At 38.1% G+C, this 25,187-nt stretch overlaps 1 protein-coding gene across 22 annotated transcripts in view; it reads left to right on the top strand.

Annotated features, from left to right (window-relative positions):
* Window positions 1-25,187, top strand: part of BBX (BBX high mobility group box domain containing) — a 279,480-nt gene that overhangs the window by 73,556 nt on the left and 180,737 nt on the right. For 5 of the 22 annotated variants that reach the window (XM_067738980.1, XM_067738988.1, XM_067738985.1 and 2 more), the window contains exon 3: window positions 10,982-11,059. The exons of 12 other annotated variants lie outside the window; for them this stretch is intronic. The gene's annotated coding sequence lies outside the window, so the exon portion shown is untranslated. Of the gene's footprint in view, window positions 1-2,553; window positions 2,627-2,789; window positions 3,041-10,981; window positions 11,060-25,187 lie in introns of those variants that run through there. 5 more of the 22 variants (XM_067738997.1, XM_067738983.1, XM_067738992.1 and 2 more) reach the window with 3 other exon arrangements.

The following is a 25,187-nucleotide window of genomic DNA, read 5'->3' as shown; positions in this document are numbered from 1 at the left end:
TTAGTAACAGTTGAAAGGTGCTCTGGACTGGAAGAAGGGTTCACCAGTCTTTAAACATTTTTGCTGCAGTAAAAGAATTTTGAAAACTATTGGATTCTGTCATATATTTCTTCAATGACATTTAAAAATTTTGTCATAGGTTTAATCATTTGCTAATGATATAATCGTCATTGATTGTAAATGTTGACATTTCTTAATAAAATTGGTATAGCCTTTTAAAATGTATTTACTTGAATCAAATACCATAGCTGTTTAATATTTACCTACCACTATCCATTTACAAACTATTCTTTAACAGTCAGATTTTAGTGTGAATTTTTCTCCTTGAAGTCTTTATTATTATACTTTTCCCACTAAATTTTATCCTTATGTATTATTACATTTAAAAAATCTATTTTTGGTCACCCTATGGTACTTCTGGTGACAAAATTTAATTTATTGTGATCATGAGACTTTAAAAGATATTTATCACAGTGATTATTAGTACACAGTTGATCAAAATAACATGTGAATTACAAATTTTGATAAATAATATTAGAGAAAAATATTATTTTACTGGAAATTTATCTCAGTGCATTATTGGTACTTTTCTTCTAGTTAGTTCATATATCAACACATGAATATTATTCACTGCAGAAAGAGTTCAGCATACTTTTCATTCATTTTAATATATACACTGAAATTTTGTTTACATAAATATGTTGAAGAGGATGAGAGTATTATTACAGCAGTGTCACTCAGTTCTTTGAACTCCTCCTCAGTTATATTCAAAACCACAGTGCTCTATCATTTAAAATTGTCTTTAATGATTTATCAGCTGACAACCAAATTAGGTCCTCCTCCAATTTTATTCCAAGCAAAAAATTGGCAAAACCACCTGAGTTGCAAGAGTTAGGGCCACACACTTTTTCGCTACCAGTATTTCTTTCTTTTTTTTTTCCTTTAAAGAAGATGTTGGGGGTAGGAGTTTATTAATTTATTTTTGGCTGTGTTGGGTCTTCGTTTCTGTGCGAGGGCTTTCTCTAGTTGTGGCAAGTGGGGGCCACTCTTCATCGCAGTGTGCAGGCCTCTCACTATCCTGGCCTCTCCTGTTGCGGAGCACAGGCTCCAGATGCGCAGGCTCAGTAGTTGTGGCTCACGGCCCAGTTGCTCCTCGGCATGTGGGATCCTCCCAAACCAGGGCTCGAACCCGTGTCCCCCGCATTAGCAGGCAGATTCTCAACCACTGCACCACCAGGGAAGCCCCTCGCTACCGCTACCAGTATTTCTAATTGTACCCTTATGTCCTGCTCAGAGGTTTTTTCCTACCTTAAGCAATGCCCCAGAGTGACATTTGTGATGAATGACTATGTGCCTTGATTTTGTAAAGTGGGAGAGGGGGGATAGGAAAAGAGGGGAAGAGACAGGTGAACCTGCTCTCTAGGGGCATTCTCAGGCAGATAAGTGTACTTACAAAGGTTGATATGGAAATTGATTTACCATCTATGTGCTTGCATACCCCTCATACCCCTTAGAAAGTCTTATGCACTTCTAGGAGTTTGCCTAACCTAATTTGAAGACTGTTGTCCTAGTAACTAGTGGGCTCTTAATTAAAAAAAAATTCTCCCCCGATGTGTGTGTGTGTGTGTGTGTGCGCGCGCGCGCGCGCGCGCGCGTGCACGCACGCGCGCGCACACACACACACACACTCCTGTAAACTTAGAACAGTGCTGGCCAAGGTAAATAGTTTATGTTGTCTAGGTTAATGTTAAAGGTCTTAATTGCTTCTAAGCATCTGTTAATAAATCATCTTTTCCTGAGAATGAATCTTCACAATCCTAATTCTCTATAAATTCTCCAGGTCAGGATTAACACTCAAATTGCCTGTAACTTTTTTCCTACGCATCTTTTGCTAGTCCTACTCACATTTACTAGCACCTTGGCAAAGCGTATTTTAAATAGCTCAGTGTAAGGAGTTGTGTGCAATTTTGAGTAAACAACAAACAATTGGCAACAGTCAGATTACTTTTTTCCCGATTTGTCTCTTTTGCATATCAGTTCATAAAATTACCACAAGAGACCTCAGATGTAATTTACGTTAACTCTTTCCCTGTACAGAAAATGAAACCAGAGAGATTAAGCCAATTGTTCAAGGTCATCGAGGTGGTATTAGGAGAACCGGTGTCTCCTAACTCCCATTATTATACCCATTGCTGCATCACACTTTCTGCTGCCTTTTGCTAAATTGCATTCTTTACCACCATCCTATTTAATATTATTTCTCCTGGCGACTGGGGACTAGCTTTTGTCAACTCAGCATTATTGTTTAAATAGAGAGGTATTTACTTTTTTCATTGAAGACTTTTCTCAAAACAAAAATGCTCCTTATCCCCTGGCAAATACTTTCTGCTGCACAGTAGGACACAGCCAGGCGAGCCTGGGGCCCGGGGCGCCCCACGGCAGTGGCACTGGGGGAGGGAGGGGATGTTAACAGGTCAGAATAGAGGTGGATTGGCAGAGCAGGAGCTGGTGGGAGGTGGGAAGCTTACATCATTTCCCTGCAACTGGGCTCTGGCGAGTCTGTAAGGCCTCACTATCCCGTGTAATAGTTTACCAGATTGACAGAGATTCGTAAAAGAAAGAAAAGGTACGGCAGGACCGATGCTCACCCTGTTCATAAATCTGTGCTATAAGCTGAAACTGTTGATAAGTAACTAGAAGCAGCCAGGACGGTCTGTGCTCACTCCCCCCCAGCTCAGTTCCTTTCTGCTCCGCCCCATCCCTGCTCTCTGCTGCTCAGATCAGCTTCCTGCTTCTCATGAAAGCTGTTCTCCTATAAAGCTGGTCTGCTTTCACTGAAAGCATTATATTCATAAGTCTGAGTCAGGTTTTGTGGAAGTATCATTGGTTTGGTTTTCTTTGCGGGATGAAGGGGGAGGGAAGAATTTAAAAAAAAAGGGGCAGGCTAAAAAAGCAAAATCATCATGAATTTTGTTGTCACATCGTGCCGGTGTTATAACCAGCTCTGTAGACTGCTGCACTGAAAACATTTCTGTGAGAGGTATGTGCTTGAAAAATGGAAAGGTGACTGTTGGCTGTGGAGCAGACTGTCCACCCAGCAGCTGCTCAGATGGTTGTAAGGTCGTAGTTCTTTCTAGTGTTTTGATATGGAAAGGGCAGTCATTACTTGGAACGTGGTACAGTTAGCCAGCTATTGGTAAAATGTTAACTGTATGCTTGGTCCCCACATCAGGACTCCTGAAAAGCTCCTTCACCCTGAATCCATCTAGTCAAATCCACGGCGTTATTCCAGACTCTTTTGGTGGTGGTTGTCTGTAAACAAGATGATCCTGTTTAATATCTCTCTCATTATATCTCTCTCGTTATTTAGAACCACATGACAAAGATTAATGAGAGAGACTTTGAGTAGCCTAGAAGAAGCTTCAGATCATTTGGAGCTTTTTGCATTGACAGATGCGAAAGTAAAAGGAAATGGTTGATGACTTACCGTAACCTAAAGTGAAAGTTTTAAAGTTTAGAGGGTGTGTTATATGTAAGTGGAAAAATCTGGAGGGGGTCACTAAAATTTAGACTTATAACCCCACCCACTACAGTAGTTGCCTGACCTATATTAAGACCAGAAGGCTCTGGATGTATCTTTTTCAAAGGAGATTAGGAAATGTGTATAAATGCCTCTATTCAGTGGTCAGAAGAGTAGGATTAAGAATAAGAATATAACCAACACTGGAGGAAATACGGAGGACTGTATATTGGTCCAGGCTATTATGTTATAAAACATTTTAGAAAATATTTAAAGTAGGAAAATATAACATTTTATCATGTACATCTGATAAGCTACTAGTGGCAGAGACCATTCAAACTACAAGGGAGCTTCTGCTTGATTTTAAGAATATTTTATCATGAAATTAACTTGAGAACTCTTGAATGTTAGCATATTTTAAATTTATTTTACAAACTTTGGAATTAAATTGTTTAAATTTATCAACGTGTAAACATGCCGATACTGTTGTCCTTTTCCTCAAAGATGGTAATGCTTAAATCACTGAAAGCAGTTATTCACGAATAGGATAGGCTAGCTATTATAACTCAACCTAAATTCTTCCCTTTAAGAGACTGTGCCATTTAAACTTGATTTCTTCTCAGATATTTGCAAAGAGAGCTAATCTTCATGATCATAGAGGATAATGTTAACAAGTTAAATCTAATGCAGGCTTCTGAGAAGGAATCCCCTCTACACTATACCACACACAGACAGGTAGCCACCCTGACTGTATTTACCTTGGTCATTCCTAAGTGTAGCTGCATGCTAGAAACCCCTGGAAAGCTTTTAATACCTACCATTGCCCAGGCCCAACCCCAGGGATTCTGATTTAATTGGTTAGGGGTGGGGCCTGGGCATTGATAGATTTAAAACTGTTCCCAGGTGTTTTCTGTTGTGTAGCCAGAGTTGACAACAATTGCATTACCTGAATGTCCCCAATGCTGAAGCAGCCCATTCTGTTTTGGGTACTGTTTGTATGACACCAAATCTGCTTTGCTATGTGTCCTATTAGGTCTGAACTTTGTCACCAGCAGCTCATCAGATATTCAGTATCTCTCCCCCAAGACTTAGCTTTTCCAGGAGAAATAGTCTTAGTTTTTTCAGTCTCGAGGGCTTGTTTTCTAGGTCCTTTCCCATTCTGGTCACTTCCTGTCATGGAATTGTGCTTGTTTTGTCAGTATCACTCCTAAGTAGGGTGTCCTGGGGATGGAGCCTATCATTCTAGAAGTGTGGTATCCAGCACAGCATGCAGAGAATACAGTAAAGCTGCAACTCTCTTGTTCTGGACACTATACTTCTGTTGTTCGTGGCTAAGCTTACGTTAACTTTTTTGGCAGTCATATCACACTGTTGACTCATGTTGAGCTCGAAGTCAGCTCAAGCTTTGTTCTTTTTCACATGAACTGTACTTAAGTCAGGCCTCTTCTACTCCATGCTTGGTGGATTTTTTTTCACTGTAGTACCAGGGTTTACATTTATACTTGGGAAACATAAGAAGAAAACCCAATGAATCAGTTATTCCACACAGGGAGACTGATGTATCCAAACTGAAAGCCAGAAGTTTATTATATGCATATAGTTGCGATTTTAAAGAGTGATCTAGGCCATTCATTTGAATCTACAGTTAAATTTAATCTTGTTAATTCAGTACATCTTTCCAGCATTTCTTCTGATTCATTACTCAGAGCTTGCTGTTCAAAGTTAGGAACCCATTTGACTGTGCAGTCTGTCTTAATGTTTGTATTCAATACTTGGTCAAATGCCTTTCCAAAATCAAAATACATCCAGGGCATTCTCCTGAACTATTTGTGTAATATCTTTATTTTAAAAGGAAATACACTGAATTTGTCATGGCTTTCTTGTTTAATGACACAAATAGAAGACAATATTTTGCAGATGAGCAGGTGACTTGTCTAAGATCACACAGTTTGCTACTGTCAAGGCTAGAACCCAAATCCAGCCCTGCTCGTGTTCACTCCAGTGCTCTGTGGATCAAACTGCAAGTGCTGATACCATTTGTCTTTTAGGATAAGACTTCAAAGAAAACTGAAAGGAAATAAGGCCTCCACGGATGCTTCACTGTCTCTTTTGGGATATTTAATATTTAATCCCATAACACATAGCCCAATCAGCTCTTTATTTGTTCTTAATTTACTGTTCTGCCCAATAAAAGAGGGATAAAATGACTAGCCAGCATTCCTAAATTAATTGTAGAGAATAGTGTTCTTAGGAGTTCAGGCATCCTAGGTCCCTTGGAAAGTTATTTCACCACCCCCTGAACCCCACACATACACGCAGTGGGTCACAGTAGAGTACTATCACTTTGTTCGTAATGAATCACAGCATGGGAAGTTTTTATATATTAAACGAGAGGCATATATAGCTCGACTTTTAATTTTGCAGGTGAAGAAACTGAGGCCCAGGCACAAAAGGCTTCCTGTAGCCATAGTGCTTAGCAGAGTACTTAGTACCTAAGCATACTTAGTACATAGTAAATACCTGGATATTGCGCAGCTTTCTTCAATATTGTTTTCTTCTCTATATAGGAATTGGAGTTTACCTTTCTTTTCCCCCAGCTTTGCCCTTGGGCATTTATTTCCTTAAAAGTGTTGAAATGGAACAGATTTTTCAAGAGTACCTATTACTTTAGGAAAGCTCCAGTGATATAGTAAAAGCTCAGATAACCAGGTTTATTTTTCCTGGTTTTTGACTTACAAGAAAATAAGCTCCTTTCCTCCCCTTTGAAATATTGATTTTAAACAATTCAGTTTTTTTTTTTTTTTTTAAAAAGACGAGCTCTCAAAGAATGAATAGCCTAGGGCCAGTCTGTATACATTTAGCCTGAATGTGCACATCTTCATTAGGGTCCAATGAATACTGATGCTCACAAGGCTGACCCTAATGTATAAGACTTGCAGTCAGTCACTGGTGATTTAATTATATTCACTATAGGGTACTTACTAAAGCAAGAAAGTATTCCTTAATACATTTTAGAAAGTTTTTCAATAGCAGTAGTTGAAACAAAAAGGCCTTATAAGTAAATTTAGTCAGTCAAACGAAGCTACTCCTCCAGCTTTTTGGTTAATACAGGTTTGAGTGTATGTCCTCCTTCACAGTTTGGAAACAGCCCAGTTTTATTAACCTGAGGCTGGTAAAATATAAACACTAATACCCTGTGAAGCTGCACTTTTAGAGTATTCCTTGCTTCTTTTGCAAAACCCAGTAGTCTCAAGTTCTATTTCCTATTTTGTAAGCATATTTTACATCAATTAATAGTGGTTGGGGCTTCCCTGGTGGCGCAGTGGTTGAGAGTCCGCCTGCCGATGCAGGGGACGCAGGTTCGTGCCCCGGTCTGGGAGAATCCCACATGCCGTGGAGTGGCTGGACCCGTGGGCCATGGCCGCTGGGCCTGCGCGTCCGGAGCCTGTGCTCCGCAACGGGAGAGGCCACAGCAGTGAGAGGCCCGCGTACAGCAAAAAAAAAAAAAAAACATAGTGGTTGTATTTTTACATGGCTACTCTTATCTTATATTCTGAAATCCATTCTCATGACCCATTCATTATTTTTATGCTTCATAATGATGCTTTTAACTAGATGTATTTAACAGGAAATGAACATATAAATGTATACAGAACTATGAACTATGTGTACATGACCTATACAGAAGCACAGTTGAAAACTGTAATATGACAAATAGAAGAAGGTATGATTACTAGTGGAATTAGTTAATTCTAGAGTAGTACTCAGTACCAAGTGTCCATATGTAATTTTAAGTCAACATGGGGTATTGGAAAATAAACATGAAATTGGGAAATACAGATTCAGTACTTGTAGAATTTTAAAATGTAAAGATCTAAAGCCCTAACCTCTCTAAGGTACTATTCAGAAAGTGCATATAGACATATTTTCTAAAGCTTCAAACAAATTTCTTTTTACATGGCACATCCCAACAGTCATTTTCCTATGTTTTTTTCTGGTGTTGTTGTTTTTACAATTAAGAAACTAAGTCGAACATATCAAACTTTAGAAAGAATACTTCAGAAAGAAACCTAAACTTTAAGTTCAATTTTTAGTATTTATTTACAAAGCACGTGTTGCTTTTTACACAGTAAACTTAACAACTCTAACAAAGTGTGTGTGTGTGTGTGTGTATGTATGTATGAAGTTACCCTTAAAGCCCATAAAATGGCAAAGAAAAATTGCCAGAAAATAGTGCACTGGTTGCTAAATTATTCATAATGAGTAAGTCTGTCTTAGTCTGTTCAGGTGGCTATAACACACTACCACAGACTGGGTGGCTTATAAACAAAAAAACATTTATTTCTCATAGTCCTGGAGGTTGGAAGCCTGAGATCAGGGTGTCAGCCTGGCCAGGTGAAGGCCCTCTTCTGGATCCCAGACTTCTTGTATCCTCACATGACAGAATGGCCAGTTAAAGGGCAGTAATCCCGTTCATGTAGACTCCATCCTCATGACCTAAGCACCTTATAAACGCTCCACCTCCTAATACTATCACGTTGGGTATTAGGATTTCAGCACATGTATTTGCGGGAGCGGGACACAAGCATTTAGACCAGAGCATCCTGCTGCTGGCCCCGCAGAATTCATGAACTTGTTACGTGCAGAAGGCACTCACACCATCCCAGTAGTCCCAGCATCTTAACTGGTTCCACGGTTGACTCAAAAGTCTCATCTAAATATCATCTGTGGGACTTCCCTGGTGGCGCAGTGGTTGAGAGTCCACCTGCCGATGCAGGGGACACGGGTTCGTGCCCCGGTCTGGGAGGATCCCACATGCTGCGGAGCGGCTGGGCCCGTGAGCCATGGCCGCTGGGCCTGCGCGTCCGGAGCCTGTGCTCCGCAATGGGAGAGGCCACAAAGGTGAGAGGCCCGCGTACTGCAAAAAATAAATTAAATAAATAAATATCATCTGTATCAGGTATGGGTAAGACTCAAGGGATGGTTCATCCTGAGACAAATTCCCCTTTAGCTGTGAACCTGTGAAATCAAACAAATCATGTGCTTCCAGATTGTAATGGTAGTACAGGCATAGCGTTAAACACTCCCATTCTAAGAAGGAGAAGTAGGAAACAAGGGGGTGATAGTTCCTAAGCAAGTCAGAACCCAACAGGGCAAACAGCATCAAATCTTAAGGCTCAAGAATAATCTTCTTTAATTTGATGCTCTGCCTGCCAGGCCCACTGAGGCAGGAGCCCCACTTTCTGGACACACTAGAGCGTCCCTGCCCCCAGGGCTTTGCTGGGTGCAGTCCCACAGGCTCTCTCCAGGGTGGGAATGGTACACCCGTGGCTCTGCTGGTTTGGAGTTGTAGGGACCTGCAGCCCCGCCCTCACAGCTCTGCTGGGCACTGCCCTGGTGAGGTCTCTGGTGGCCTTGCCCTTGCTGTGGTGCCTTCTGCTTGGGTCTTGTGCCTCCAAGTGGCTCCTTCCCTTGAAATCTAGATGAAGATAGCCACTTCCCCACAGCTCTGCCGGGGAGGGGTCTGTCTCCCATGGCTTTGGGTGGGAGTCTTCTGGCCTGTTGAAACCCAGGTTATGCCCTCCCCACTTTTGAAACTGAGCCGGAAGCCCTGATGATCTCTGAATTACCTCGTGCTGAATATCACACATTTGAAGCAGAATAGCTCTATGGTTCCCGTCTATGAATTTCAAGAAGTCTGACAGCCAACCTTCATTTGTTCCTGTCTCCTTCCCCTCGAGTTCAAATTGCAGTTTTCTTGCTGGGGTGGCTGATTAAACCCCTGGTTCATATGCATACTCATCTTCTCATCAAAAGGTCTTTTGGCCACACCCTTAGTGGTCTTTCCCAAACATGCTTGCTTATTTTTTGTAATATGGATAAGCTGAGAGTTTCCCAAATTTTAAATTTCTGCTTCCCTTTTGATTGCAAATTCTGTCTTTAAGTCATCTCTTTCTTCTTCACGTTTTACTATAACATTCGAGGGAAGCCAGATGGTACCTTCAACACTTTGCTTAGAAAAAGGTTCAGCCAGATAGCCAGTTTTGTTGGCTATTTCTGTCTTGCACAAGATAGAACCACAAGCTCTGTTTTCCACAAAACACTAGGACGTGAGGGCAGTTTAGCCTCGTTCTTTGCTGCTTTTTAACAAGGATTGCCTTTCCTTCAGTTTCCAATAACATGTTCCTCATTTCCATCGGAGACCTCATCAGAATGGCCTTCACTGTCCATCTTTCCACCAACATTCTGTTCAAGGCCACTTAGGTGTTCTTTAGGCAAGACTGAGGCTTTCTCTGCAGCTCTTCTTTTGAGCCCTCACTAGAATAGCTTTTAATGGTCTGTTCACTGTAAAGTAGGCTTTTTCTAGCATGCACTTCAAAACTCTTCCAGCCTCTACCCATTACTGTCAGTTCCAAAGCCACTTCACATTCTTAGGTATTTGTTATAGCAGCACCACACTTTGAGTACCAGTTTTCTGTCTTAGTCAATTCAAGGTGCTATGACAAAGTATCACAGACTGGGTGGCTTGTAAACAACAAACATTTATTTCTCACAGTTCTGCAGGCTAGAAATCTGAGATCACGGTCGCAGATTTGACTATGAATGACAAAGCTTCTTACTAGGAGAATTATTACTATTGTATTTCATATTTAGAAAGTTCCAAAGAAAATGGATGTTAAGTGTCTTTATCAAGTAGGTCTAAATTAACCTAAATAAATCACCAAAGCAAATATGTATGACTTGTGAATTGAAATATATTATTTATACCTTAGATATTATCTTTGTATGAATCTTAGAATTATTTGATTCTTTTTATGAAAACACTTTAATTAGATTTATTTGAAGTTGTACAGTACTGTATAGGTATCTCTTTCATTATTCAATAAGGGACCTATCCTCATCTGAAGGTTCAGGAAAACCTGTCTTGGAGGAAGTGATAGATAAGATCCGATGAGTAGAAAATTAGGTAGATTGGGCTGGGAGTGGTGGGAGGGAATGCAGAGGCCCTGAGGTGAGAAAAAGCAGGATGTCTAGGAGAAACTAGAAGAATAGTATGACTGGATTTTAGAAAAGAGCGAGAAGGGTGGAATCATTGTGGTGGAAACCAGAATATGTGGTACCTTGTGTGCTTTGATGAGATTACTGCAAGCATAGTGGATAACATTGAAAGATTTTCAGCTAGAGAGTGAGGGGTTTGTATTTATGTTTTGTAAAGATCAGTTTGGTTCCTACAGGAGGGATGCTTTTGAGGGAGGCACAAATGGGGATGAAGAAGTCAGTCAAGAGATTGTTATAGTCGTAGCCTAGACCAGGAGGTGGCAGTGAAGATGAGAAGAAATGGACTGATTTACCATGTATTTAGAAACTTGAATTAATGGTTTTTATGATTGACTAGATGTGTGAGAGTGAGACAGAGGAAACCACACATTAACAGTAACATCTGATGCATTGATGATATAGTGACAACTACCGAAACAGGGACAGCCCCAAGAGAAGCAGATCTGTTGGCTGGACTTCTGAAGAGAAGAATGGCATAAGGTAATTGAAACCTCCAGAATGAATGATGTTAGCTAAGGAGGAATGTAGAGTGAGAGTAAATTTGACTTGGTAATCCTAGTCCAAGGCCTTGCAAGGAGACTCTTACCCCAAGAATGAGAACATGAAGAAGTACACACTTCTCACCTGCTTTTTGTTTGCTGTTGTTGTTGTATCACTATTGCTTTATAGTTTTTTAACTAAACTTTTAATTTCAAGATAATTGTCAATTCATGTGCAGTTATCAAAAATTATACGGAGAGATCCCATGTACCTTTTATTCATGTTCCCCCCAGTGATAACTTTTTGCAAAACTATGGTAAAATATCACAGCCAGAGTATCAGCATATATACAGACAATATGTAGAACGTTTCCATCACCTCGAGGGTACCTCATGTTGCCTTTCTTATTGTCACATCCACTTCCCTCTTGCCCTCTCCCCCTTTATAATTGCTTGCAACCGCTAATCTGTTTCCCATTTTTGTAATTTTGTCACTTTAGGAATGTTATAGAAATAAGGTTGTATGGTACATAGTCTTTTGAGATTGACTTATTTTCATTCAGCATAATTCTCTGGAGATTCATGCAAGTGTGTGTATCAATACAGTTGACTCTTAATGTGGGTTTGAACTGTGCAGGTCCACTGAAACATTGATTTTTTTTCAGTAAATATGTTAACACAGTACTACACAATCTATGGTTGGTTGAAACCACGGAGGGTCGACAGTAAAGTCACACACAATTTTTGATTGTGTGGTGGGGAGAGGGGGTTGGCACCCCTAACCCCTGTGTTGTTTAAGGGTCAACTGTATACTCTGTGGTAAAATGTCTTTTCATTAATTTTGTTCATTTTCTAATTGGATTGTTTGGGTTTTTTTTACTGTTGTGTTTTGAGAGTTCTTTATGTATTCTAGATAATAGTTGTCAGATATGTGGTTGGCATGTATTTTTTCCGAATCTATATCTTACCTTTTCGTCTTCTTTATAGGGTTTTTGGCAGAGCAAAAGTTTTGAATTTTGTTGGAGTTCAGTTTATCACTTTTTCCTTTTATGGATTGTGTTTTTGGTGTCAAGTCCAAGTCCAAGAACTCTTTACCTAGCCCTACATTCTGAAGACTTTTTTTTTCCTCTTTTTCTCTTTATAGTTTTGTGTTTGACATTTAAGTTCATGATTCATTGTGAGTTAATGTTTGTATAAGATGTGTTTCTTAGCTTGAGGTCCTTTGGATGGACCTGTGGATGTCCAGTTGCTCCAGCACCATTGGTTTGAAAGCTAACCTTCCTCTATTGAGTTGCTTTTGTGCCTTGGTCAAAAATAAGGTAGGCATATTTATATGGGTCTATTTCTGGTTCTCTATTCTCTATTCTGTTTCATTGATCTATTGTGTCTGCTCCTCCAGCAATATCATGCATTCTTAATTATTACTGTAGCTATATATTAGGTCTTGAAATCAGATAGACTGATTTCATTCTTCTTTTTCAAAATTGTTTTAGCTATTCTAGTTGCTTGCCTTTCTGTATAAAGTCTAGACTAATCTTGTCTCTATCTACTGCATCTTCAAAAATCTTGCTGGGAAATTTTTTTTAAAGGAATTGTGTTAAATCTGTATATCAGTTTGGGGAGAATTTACATTTTTATTATGTTTAGTCTTCCATTTCTTGAACACAGTGTATCTCTTCATTTATTTAGATCTTTGATTTTTTTTCATCAGCATTTTGTACTTTTCAGCATCCGTGTGTTGGATGTCTGTGTGTTGGACATATTTTTATTAGATATATTTTATTTTATTTACATATTTTATATATTTTATTTTATTTTATTAGATTTACAATTCATTACTTCATTTTAAAAACTACTGTACATGGTATTACATTTTTATTTTTATTTAGTTTTTTGGCTGTGCCGTGCGGCATGTGGGATCTTAGTTCCCCGGCCAGGGATAGAACCCGTGCCCCCTGCATTAGAAGCGCAGAGTCTTAACCACTGGACTGCCAGGGAAATCCAATGGTATTTATTGTATTTTTAATTTTGGTGTCTACATGTTTACTTCTAGTATATAAAAACGTTAATTTTGATGGCCATATGTTCGTTGCTCATAAATAAAAATATAATTGATTTTTGTATGTTTAACTTATGACCTTATAAGTTCACATACTCATTTTAGAAATTGTTTTTATAGATTCCTTGGAATTTTCCATATAGACAATCATGTCATCTGCAAATAGGGATGGTTTTATTTCTTCTTTTCAGGATTATATGCCTTTTATTCCTTTCCTTGATTAACTGTACTGGCAGAACTACCAGCACTACATAATAAGAGTAATGAGAGTGGATATTTTTGCGTTGTCCCTGATCTTAGGAAACAGGCATTCAATATTTTAGTGTTAGAATGTTAGCTATACGTTATTTTTAGATGCTCTTCATCACATTGAAGAAATTTTCCTCAATTCCTCTTACTGAAAATTTTTATCAGGAATGGATGTTGAATTTTGTTGAGTACTTTTCCTGAATCAATTGATATGATCATATGATATTTCTCTTTTTGCCAGTTAATGTGGTGGATTATATTAATTGATTTTTGAATATCGAACTATCCTTGCATTCCTGAAATAAATCTCTGGTTATGCTATATAATTCTTTTTATATATTGTTGAATTCTATTTGCTAATATTTTGTTAAGGATTCTTGCATCGGTGCTAATGAGGGATATTGTTGTATAGTTTTTCTTTTTGGTACTATCTTTGTCTGGTTTTGGTATCAAGGTAATACCAAAATCATTTTTCTATTTTTAATTTCATTTATTTCATCTCTTTATTATTTCCTTAATTTCTACTTGTTTGGGTTTATTTGGATCTTTTTCAAGGTTCTTGAGGTGGGAATTTAAATTACTGATTTGGAAGATTTTCTTTTCCAAGAGAAAGCTGCAAGAGTGCTACAGCCTCCCCTCTCAGCACTGCTTTTGCTAGTTTCCACAAATTTTGTTAGGCTGTATTTTCATTTTCCTTCAGTTCAATGTGTTTTTAAAAAAATTTCCCTTGAGACTTTTGATTCATGGATTATGTGTAAGTATATTGTTAGTTTTCAAGCGTTAAGGAGTTTTCCTGTTATCTTTGTTAATGACTTATAATTTGATTCTATTGTGATCAGAGAACACACTCCTAAGATTTTAATTTCTTTAAATTTGTTGATGAACTTGTTTTATAGGGTAGCATATAGTCTTTCTTGGTATGTATTCCTTGGGCACTTGAAAAAGAATGTGTATTCTGCTGTTGTTGGGTCAAGTGTTCTATAAATGTTGATTAGATCCTGTAGTTTGATGATGTTGTTGAGATCTTGTATATTCTGATTTTCTCTCTAGTCATTCAGTCAATTCCTGAGAGAGGTTTGTTGACGTCTCACACTCTCATATCAGTTCGATAGGTTTTTATTTTACATATTTTATAGATCTGTTATTAGTACATACATATTATAGGATTGCTGTATCTTCTTGGTGGTATGACCCTTTTATCATGAGGCCCTTAATGTCCCTCTCCCTGTGTCTGGTGATTTTCTTTGAAGTCTACTTTTCTGATTAATATAGCATTCTTGCTTTATTTTGATTAATGTTTGCAGGATATGCCATTTACATTCTTTTACTTTGACCTACCTATGTCACTATATTTGAAGTGAGTTTTTGGTAGCATATAGTTAGATCATGTTTTTTAACCCACTGCCAATCTGGCTTTTTAGTTAGTACATTTACTTCCTCTTTCTTTACTTCCTGCATTTATAATAAGTGTCTTAAATACTTTACATACATTTAGAACTGTATTAGACACTGTTATAATTTGTTAAAACCATCAAAAATAATTTAGAAAAGTCAAGAGAAGAAGGAAAGCATATTGTATTTACCCATATTTTTGCTTATGTTCTTTTTTCTTTTTTATATTCTGAGGTTCCTTCTTTTGTTTTTTCCTTTTTGTTTATTACATTTCTTTAGCTGCTCTTTTTGGTTAGGTCTGTTGGTGAAAATTCTCTTGAGTTTTCCTTCATCCGATAATGTCTTTATTTTCATTTCCTTCCTGAGGGGTATTTTCACTGGGTAGAGGATTCTCGGTTGACAGTTCTGTTCTTTGAGCACTTGAAAAATTGCCACTGCCTTCTCATCTCCATGGTTTCTAGTTTGATTATGATGTATCTTGGTATATGTTGCTTGCCAGATTTGGAAAGTTTTCAACCGTTATTTGCTTGAGCACTTTCTCAGCCTTACCCTTTTTTGTCCTTCCTTCCTGGATTGCAATAACATGGATTTTAAACTTTTGTTATTGTTTCATAGATCCCTGAGGCTCTGTTTAGAATTTTTAGAAATTTTTCTTTCTTTTGTTCCAGTTGCGTAATATCTATTGTTTTCTTTTCTAATTCACTGATCCTTTCCTCTGTCACCTCCACTCTGCCTTTGTGCCCATTCTTTAAGTTTTAAATTTTGGTTATTGTGATTCTCAGTTCCAAAATTTCCATTTAGTTCTTTTTTATATCTTCTATTTATTTGCTGAGACATATTATGTTTTCATTTGTTTCAGGTATGTTTGCAGCTGCTCACTGAAACATTTTTTTAATAATGGCTGCTTCAAAATCTTTGTCAGATAATTTTAACGTCTCATCTTTAATTTATCATCTGTTAATTGTTTTTTTTTTTTTTTTCATTCAAGTTGAGACAGTCTTGCTTTTGGTATGTGAAGTGACTTTCAATTGAAACCTGGATATTTTGGGCATTATCTTGTGAATCTTTGGATCTTACATAAACCTCCTGTTTTAGCTGACTTCCTCTGACACTGCTGTAGCAGGGGGAAGGAATGGCACCATATTTTTGCTGCCAGGTTGGAAGAGAAATCAAGTTTTCCGCACTTGGCCTCCGTTGACATCCAAGGTAGAGAGGGACTCCTTGGTACTTCTGGGCAGAGGTGGGAGGTCCCATTCGTCAGTAGGCCTCTGAGGATACCACTGCAGCTGGAAGGGTCAGGAGTGTCTCATTACTGCTTTATGCATGGCCTCCACTGACACCAAGGGTCAGGGTCAGTGGTGGCCTCTTTACTGCTGGGCAGTGGTCAAAATCCTGATGTGTCTTCACTAGGCCTCTTCTGATACCACCCAAGTGGGGAAAGAGAGGGAAACATTATTACTGCTAGGTGGGAGGTGAAAGTTTATGTCTGCACATGATCTCCATTGACTCTCTATATGGAGGGGGCGAGGGAGGACTTGGACTTGTTACTGTCTGATAGGATGAAAATCCCACCTCCCTACTCGTCCTTCTAACACACTCCTCCATTGTGGGTGTTGGGGACCATAGTTTTTTCTGTCATGTTTGTCTCAGGTAGTACAGTTGTTGTCTAAAAGTTTTCTGTCTTGCTAGGCTTTCCTGGTCCTTTGGCTGGAGAGAGTGGACCTTTGTTGGGACTTTTTGGTCTGCGCCTCATTGGCATTTCTGGGTTGCTGGCTTCTTCAGTTCCAAGTCTAGGACATACAGGATGAAAAGAAGAACCAGGGATCTCAAAACTGTGTTGCTCCTTGGGTCGTGAAGTCCCTAGCTAGCTTGTCTTTTTTTCCTCCTTTCAGAGTCTTCTTATGATTGTTTGATATGTAGTGTCTAGTGTTTTTAGTTGTATTTAGTGAGAGCATTAGGGATAAGTATGTTTGTATCACCTTTCTGGAAGTAAAATTTCCTCACCTTTTTCTTAATGTGGTAGAGAAGATGAAAACACTGCAAAGATGGTATTATGGAGAACATAGCTTGAAATTTCCAGGTGGAATTATTAACATTGGAATGGGTCTTCCAAAGACAGAGAGATTCTTACCTCAGGTAATTTGGATATCCTTCAGTTTGAAGGCCTGAGTTGATGCCTGGTAACTGACAGTGACACAGTGTTTTTGATTTTCGTTCCATGTGCTATTTTGGTCTTGGTTTTGTGTATACAATAGAACAGGAAGCATATTGGGTAAGATTACACCTTTCTAAGTCATTTTCAGTTCTGATGCTGTTTAGTTGATTCCACTGGGTTTTAGTGCAATGGGCCAAATGTCCTTTCAATCAGTAAATTGATACTACTCATTTCTTACAAATGCTTTTATTCATAAATACTCCAGCAATTTATTATTTTTTTTAAACTTTGGGCTTAAAACTTTTTGTTTATTAAACTTTTTAGATTAACTGGCAATAAAATTGGCTTTTGGTGTATATAACTCTATTTATTTAAAACATGAATAGATTTTATGAACAGTTCAATGTTCACATTTATAAAGTCCCACTCCTCCCCCTCCAACTTTTCTTATATTACTTGTAGTCATACCCTTCTCCCAACCCCAACTCCTGCCAACACTGTTTTTTTCTTCATTATAATAGTTTTATCTTTTGGAGCATGTGATACAAATTGACTCTTTTGAGACTTGCTTTTTTCACTTACTGTAGTACCTGAGGTTCACCCAAGTTGTTGCATCAATAGCCCATTCTTTTTTTCTGCTGAGTGGTATTCCATTATATAGGTATTAGAGTTCATCTATTTACCCATCAGGTTATTTCCAATTTATGGCAATCATGAATAAAGCCACCATAAGCATTCATGTAGAGATTTTTGTGTGAACATATGCATTGATTTCTCCTGGGTTAATACCTAGGAGTAAGTAGGATTGCACGTTTATATCATAAGCACATATTTATATGAGGAATATCCAAAGTTTTCCAGAGCACTGTACCACCTTTAAGTCCTTTTTTTTTTTTTTTTTTTTGTCATCTTCAAGAGTGTTTGCCTTCACTTGTTGGAGGATTTAAAAAATCTTTGTCAAGGGGGCTTCCCTGGTGGCGCAGTGGTTGAGAGTCCGCCTGCAGATGCAGGGGACACGGGTTCGTGCCCCGGTCTGGGAGGATCCCACATGACGCAGAGTGGCTGGGCCCGTGAGCCATGGCCGCTGAGCCTGCGCATCCGGAGCCTGTGCTCCGCAGCGGGAGAGGCCGCAAAGGTGAGAGGCCTGCGTACTGCAAAAAAAAAAAAAAAACTCTTTGTCAAATAATTTTGACATCTGCGTTGTTTCAGAATTGGGGTCTGTTGATTATCTTTTCCTATGCAAGTTGAGATTTTTCTTTTTTCTTCATACACTGACTGACTTTGGGTTTTATCCTGGACGTTTTGATTGTTATGAGACTCTGGGTTTTTTTATAAAGTCTATGGAAAATTGTGATATTTTAGTTTTAGTAGGAAATTGATTCAGTTAAGTTCAGGATTCAAGTTCAAGCTGGATATCTGTGAATTGTTTTCTAGGTCAGTTCTGTTTTGAAAGCCTTTTCAGTGTTATTTGGATTTGTCTTCTTATTTGCCACCCAGTGGCCAATCTGAGAATTGAGCCGTGCTCTATCCAGTAGTTCAGTTCTCAATGTCCTTGTGTACTGCTTAGGGTCAGATCCATGCGTGTGTAGCTTGGGATGAGACCAAGAGTTAATAAAGAACTCCTCTTTACCATCTCCCACTTTCATTTTTTTCTTTTAAGTCTTTATTGGATTTGTTACAATATTGCTTCTGTTGTATGTTTTGGTTTTTTGGCCCTGAGGCATGTGGGGTCTTAGTTCCCTGACCAGGGATTGAACCCACACCCCTGGCATTGGAAGGCGAAGTCTTAACCACTGGACTGCCAGGGAAGTTCCCCACTTTTCATTTTGATTCTCTGGTTGGAAAGCTGGGGCTTTAGTTACCATGGTCTTACTGTGCACGTCCCATGATTGTACCCGTGTCTGGGAGTAAGTGGTGGGAGGATAAAGAGGTGGGTTTGCCCCACCCTCTGGGAACCAATCAGAGATGAAGGTTCCCCTTATTGAGATTTTTTGTTCCTTTTGGTTCCTGTTTTTGCTGCGTCTCTCTGCTACCACAGAAATGCTAAAAGTCCAGCACATGAGAGAATGGAGAAGATGGTACTTAAGAATTTGTTGTTCTTCCATTATTTTCCTGCTACTTAGATAGCTGTGGCATATATTCTGTCCAGATTTTATAGCTACATTTAGTGGCACAGACAAGGTGGAGTATGTTTACTCCCTCTTACCCAGACTGGAACCCGTTGGGCTTGCTTTAGTGTTGAGATAATTAATGGAAAGAGCAGAGGTAGGTCCAGGTTTTGTTGGTGTCTGAGGGTCATACAATTTGGAGGCCCTCTTTTAAGAAAAGGAAGACGAGTTATGAATATGCAATTAGGCACATTGTTCTTGGGTTGGGCTGCGAAAGTGAAGGACTCTGAAGCTTAAGCTTCACTGGCATTAATAAAAAATCTGCCTTTGGGGAAAAGATAAAACACGAATAGATATTGATTATGGGTCAGCATTATACAGGGTGTTTTTTATTCATGTTTTTATTTAATATTCATAAAAATAAAAATGCAACCCATTTATCCCCGTTATGCACATGAGAAAAATGGATTTAGAATGTTTAGATTCTAAATCTAATGTTTAGATTTAGAATGTTTAAATCATACAGATATAAAGGGCTTAATAACTCTAATTCCAAAGCACATGGTCTTTCTCCTACCCATAGTACTTTGTGAAATAGAGATTAGGAGAACCAGTATAGGCTCATGGTTAAGAGCATAGGATCAGAAGCCAGACTGCTGCTGGGGTTCAGTCGTGGCTCTGCCATTGATTATGTGTGTTTTTGAGAAAGTTCCTTAACCTTTCCTTACCTCTATATGTCTGTAAAATGGGGGTAATAGTACCTACCTCCTAGGTTGATGTGAGGATTAAATGGTTAATATTTAATAGGATTTAGAATAGCTTCTGGCATATAAGAAGTGCTTTTTATCCACCATTTACAACTGTGCATTTAGATAAATTAAGTCAAATTGTATGTGCTGTGTTAGCAGCCTTAGTTCTTGAGCTACAGAGGCAAATTATAAGAAAAGGGGATTTTTACTTATACATAAGCCATATTACATATTTGGAATACAAGCTGAGACATAATCATTAGTAAAATAGGCTACGTATTATATAATCAATACTTTTATTTTCTGTGAAGAATTAAAAAAAATTTTTTTAAGTTTAGGGATGCTAATCTATTTAACAAGCAAAGCTAGAAGAAATGTTCTATATGGGTGATTTGAAAATCCAGACTATTACAAGTTAAATGTTTTGGGGAAATGGCCAAATAATAACACAGAGGTAGAAAAGCTCTACAGAAAGAAAAATATCCTTCTTCCTAGATATATTTAAAGTTTTAAACACTCCCAGGCTCTTCTGTAAAATGGAGACAGTAGAAGCATCAGTCTGTATTAGTTACCTATGGAAGTATAACAGATTGACATGAAACTTAAAACATGTATTATCTCACAGCTTCTGTGGGTCAGGAATTTGGGAGTGGCTTAGCTGGATGACTCTGGGCAGGGTTCCTGTGAAGCCTTGCCTGGGGTGGTGGATTACTTTTAAGATGGTTCACTCACAGGCCTGGCTAGATTGTGCCTGGTTGGCAGGAGGGTTCATGAGCTTCCCAGTCACATGGACCTTTTCTTAGGACTTACAGAGTGTCCTCATGATTTTGCATCCCCCAGAGCAAGGAGTTGAAGAGCCATTAAGGCAGAAGTCACAGTGTCTTCTGTGTGACCCAGCCTCAGAATTCTCTTTGATTTCTTCAGTACCCTGTTGGTTACACAGGTGTTCCCTATTCAGTGTGGACCGGGGGACTTCTAGGAGGCGGGGGGGCCATCTCGGAGACTGGCCGAGACTTTATCTTATAGGGTTATTTTAACTATTAAATGAGATTATCCCAGTGAAGTTTCTGGAAGCTAGTAGGTACCCTATGCAATACCTGTTTGATTAGTGTGTTTTTCATTGCCGGTCTCGATCAATAGAAATCAGTTTCTAGATGTTTCCCAAATGCACAGGAAGCTTTATGCGTCTTTATGGAAGAGAGAATTCTGATGAGGAAAGTCTTCAAACTGTTCCTGTAATTGTTAATTTGTTTAGAAGCTAGGGTGATTAGAGTTTGAGGCAAGAATATTGATAAATACTATAAGCAAGAATTTTGACTCACAGTGAACTCACTTAATTTTATTACCACCTAGCATGTGATCATGGAGGAAAAACAGTGTATTTTAAATCTGATGCATGCATTTTTGTATGTGATTGTATATTACTTAAGTTCTACTTTCTCTAAGGTTAAACAGGTTCAAAATATTTTTTTCTTTTCTACGCGCACTATATCTTACCGTTGATGATGATATAAGTATGGCTTATTTTGAGGAGGACATTTACTAAATTATTTAGAAAATGATAAATAGCAAGAATGTACAATGGTTATTTCTGTTTGTTGTGAAAAAGAAAGCATGACGAGAACTCTCTTATTTAATGGTTTTCTTTCAATGGTGACATAAATATTTGGCCACTGGAGGGCTCCATATTTTAAAAAATTATATTAACAGACAAAAATGCTCACTGCAACAATTTTAAACAGTACAGAAAGATTTAAAGGGCTCCTTATTTTTTAGTAAAGGTATTGAATTAAATACTTGATGGTTATAAATGAAAATTGTGTGCGTGTGCAAGTAAAGTGTATTTAATAGGTGTTTGCTTCCTCCTTTTTCTTACATTGGAATGAAAATAAAACATAGAATTTCTTCATAAATAAAATATCTCCCAACTCTGATATAAAAATATAAAACTAGTCACTTGAAAGCCCCTCAGTAAACAAAGAGGTTGAGATAGATTAAATAATTTTTTCTCATCTTTCTCTCCTATATGTACTATTTTTATGTGAGGAAACATCTTATTTTAGGGTTCATTGAGATTATTTCCATTTAGTTGAATGAACTTTCAGTATGTCAGTGAATGCTGTGACATAGTTAATAAAATTCACAGAACATTAGGAAACATTTTGAAAATTGAACCCAAAACAAAAGTAGATGTGGCATCAAATAATTGGCAATCACCAATTTTTAGAGTCTTTATATTTGATATTAGCATTTCTTTGATCCAGATGTGTAGCTTACATTGTTATGCACTGAAACCTGAGCTTCAGGGTTTATTTTCCAGTATTAAAGTAAAATGAGAACTTAAAACATTGAGAAATTAGAAACTCTTATAACAGGTGTCAGTACCTGAAGGTAGACTCTTTTTGTCTAGAAAAATTCTAGATAGGAAACTACCATATTCCTCAACAGCATTTTTACTTCCTTGATCTCTCCAACTTGAAAGAAGTGTTTTGATTTATTTATAATTGTGAAATGTTTCCTTTTTAAATGTTTGATCTGAACTTGGGGAAGCCTGCAATTTCTAGGGTAGTTAAGCATTTTTTTCTCCTGATAAGATGTGGGTCTCTTTGTGCTGAGCTTGCAGAGCTGAGGCTGTCTGTTTTAGGTGATGTGAGTAGCTAAGCTCCCCAGTTATTCAGTAGCTTTGTCCCTTAGCACCTCCTCTTCATAAAGGAAGCTGTAATGCTAATTAATTGCTAATGAGGGGGAAACAAACCAAAACCAAAATTAAACAAAAGTAAAAAACAAACAACTTCTAAACCTGTTCATTTGAAAACTATCCAGGGTCTATGAATATATAAATCCCCCAAAATATGAATACCAAAATATAAATACAAAAATCATGCAAGGTAGTAGTCCCTAAATTAGTACTAATTATGCACATGTTTTTGAGGCACTGTATGGAATGATTTGTTTTTTTTAAAAGCCACCACAGGCATCCTCACTGATTATTCTCATTTAAGTGGTTTTATTCTCATTTTAGTGGTTTCAGGATAGGAAGTGCCTGGGCCTCTGCATTTTTAAAAGTGTCTCTTGTGATTGTGTTTTGTTGTCTGGGTTGAGAGTGATTGACTCAAAAGGAAGCTGCATTGTGGAAACTTTTTGAGGCCCCTTCAAGTTCTGATTAGTTAAACAAATGTCTCAGAGTAAATACAGCTACTCTTTATATTTGAATATGTTCTCTCCTCACCCTCAACTTACCCCCGAAGGAAAAAACCAAACTTGGGGTTATTTCGGTTGCTGATATTGCCTCCATTAATTTGAATTGAACTACTTAAATTTCTGGGGTAAGGAGTGGGGAAAGTGATTCTAGATTTTCAGATAGGGTTTGCCTCATCCTGATGAGTTTGTCATTTCTGTTACCCACTAAAGCAGTTAGTTTATCTTTTCACTTTTAAACCAGTTCTAACAGAAAATAGGATATGGTCTGGTAATTCTGTGAGTGAAATATGTTTTGGCATGTAGAGATCTTTTTTGCAATGCTTAGGGATTGTAAACATAAGGAAAAGTGGAAGAGCAGTTTATGCTACCGGCAGGCTATAGGGTGCTGTAGGGAAAGGGGACTTCAGGATCAGCAGGCCCCCCGGACAACAGGTCACACCAACTTTTCAAAATACTCAACAGTGTCAGTCATGGGTAATGAGCCCTCATGCTTCTTTCCTGACTGTTCTCAAAATGATGAGGGAAATGTCCAAAGGCAGGCTGTGAAGGTTCCCTGAGATTTCAGTCCTGGGGCCCCTGTCCTCCCCATTCTTCAGAGGTGAGGACCCTGGATGACACTTCTCAACCACAGGTTTAGCCTGTGCGTGTTGGGATGACTCACAAATCCTGCTGTCTCCTCCACTTTTTTCTGGTTCACTCCATGTAACAAAGAGGTCACAACTGGGTCTCTGCCGACTAGAGCAAACCGTTCTGCGATCTCCTCTGCCCTAACCACAGGACGCCCTGCTTTTCCACCACAGTAGGGCAATATCACCTTGTCCCTCTGCCCAGGCCTCCAAGCCCTTGGGCTCATTTTGGGCTCTTCCCCCATTTCACTCAGCACATCTGACTGTTGCCTAATCACATCTACCTCATAAAGTGCCCCGGGCAGGCAGTCATGATAGTAAACTACTTGCATGAAAATAGTGAAGATATTTAGGTGAAAAGGAAGAAGAAGAAAATTACTATAGAATATCTGTATGGTGGGAGAAGGTTAAGTGTTAGGAAAAAGATAAAAATTTCAAGTAAGTCTTCTGGTTTAGGGTATCTAGAAGATTTGAATTAAGCATTGTGTTTGGTATGTAGTGTAAGGTTTATTCTTGCATGTTTGGACTGGAACCATTCTTTTTGCTTGGAATTAGCTTAAAAAAAGAAAAAGGAAAAGCTGATAATTTAAGACAAGCTTGGGGGGTTCTGGTTTGTTTTTAAAGACATTGTCTTTTTTAGGAGGAGGTCTCGCATATAAATATTACCAGTGCATGCATTCTTCTTGCTATTTGTGGATTATCCATAGCAACCTAGTGACATTTCAATCAGATCAGTTTTCCTTAGCTACCAAAGACTCCTTAACTTCTCTCCAGTTGCTATCTTTCTGACCTGTATTTAAGAAATGTAAAATTGATTTTACTTTTAGCTACAAGAAAAAGCTATAGTTGTTATTTAAAATTTTATATATTTGAAAACTTTTCAAATTATTATTTATTTATTTAATTTTTTTTAAATTTTTTTTTCAAATTATTTTTGCATATATTTTATCACTTTAAGAAAATTCATTTATGGGAAGACAGAGTATTCCAAAGTGAATTGAAAATGGTTTTCAGAATACTTAATCTAGTTAATCTAGTCTTCCATAAGCATTGGCAACCAAGAGCTGGCTAGTGGGAATTACAGATCCTAGTGGGAATCTTCTGTGGCATCTTAGAAATGCTTGTTTCTACTTGTTTGTTACTGCTTTTCAGTTTTTGGAAGTGTCTACGTGTATCTACTTGTAATTTAAAGTTCATTTTTATTGAGGACATATGATTTCTAAAGTTAAGGTTGTGGGAGTTTGTTTTTTGCTTTTATGTCAGGTGTTTGGGATAACCTTCAGAGAAGGGTTCACACAATAAAAATGTACAATTGCAGAAAGAACTCACCGGGTGGATATCAAATTAGTTATCTGTACAGTGGAATTTTAACTGAAAGGGAATGTCCTCTGGCAGGGGAACAATGGAACAATCCCTTAGGAAGTCAATTATAAGGTATGTTAATCCTACCAAAATATTAACCTCATGATCTTCAATGCCAGGGTATATTCTCCACCCTGCAAGTTCAGCTAAAAATATGCCAAAAGACAAATTTCATAAGATAATGAAATAAAAATGTGGACCTAAGTCTGTAAGATACAAATTAAAAAA

The sequence above is a fragment of the Pseudorca crassidens genome, chromosome 5 (assembly GCF_039906515.1).
Source record: "Pseudorca crassidens isolate mPseCra1 chromosome 5, mPseCra1.hap1, whole genome shotgun sequence".
Taxonomy (NCBI): Eukaryota; Metazoa; Chordata; class Mammalia; order Artiodactyla; family Delphinidae; genus Pseudorca; species Pseudorca crassidens.
This window is presented reverse-complemented; position numbering and strand designations above follow the sequence as displayed.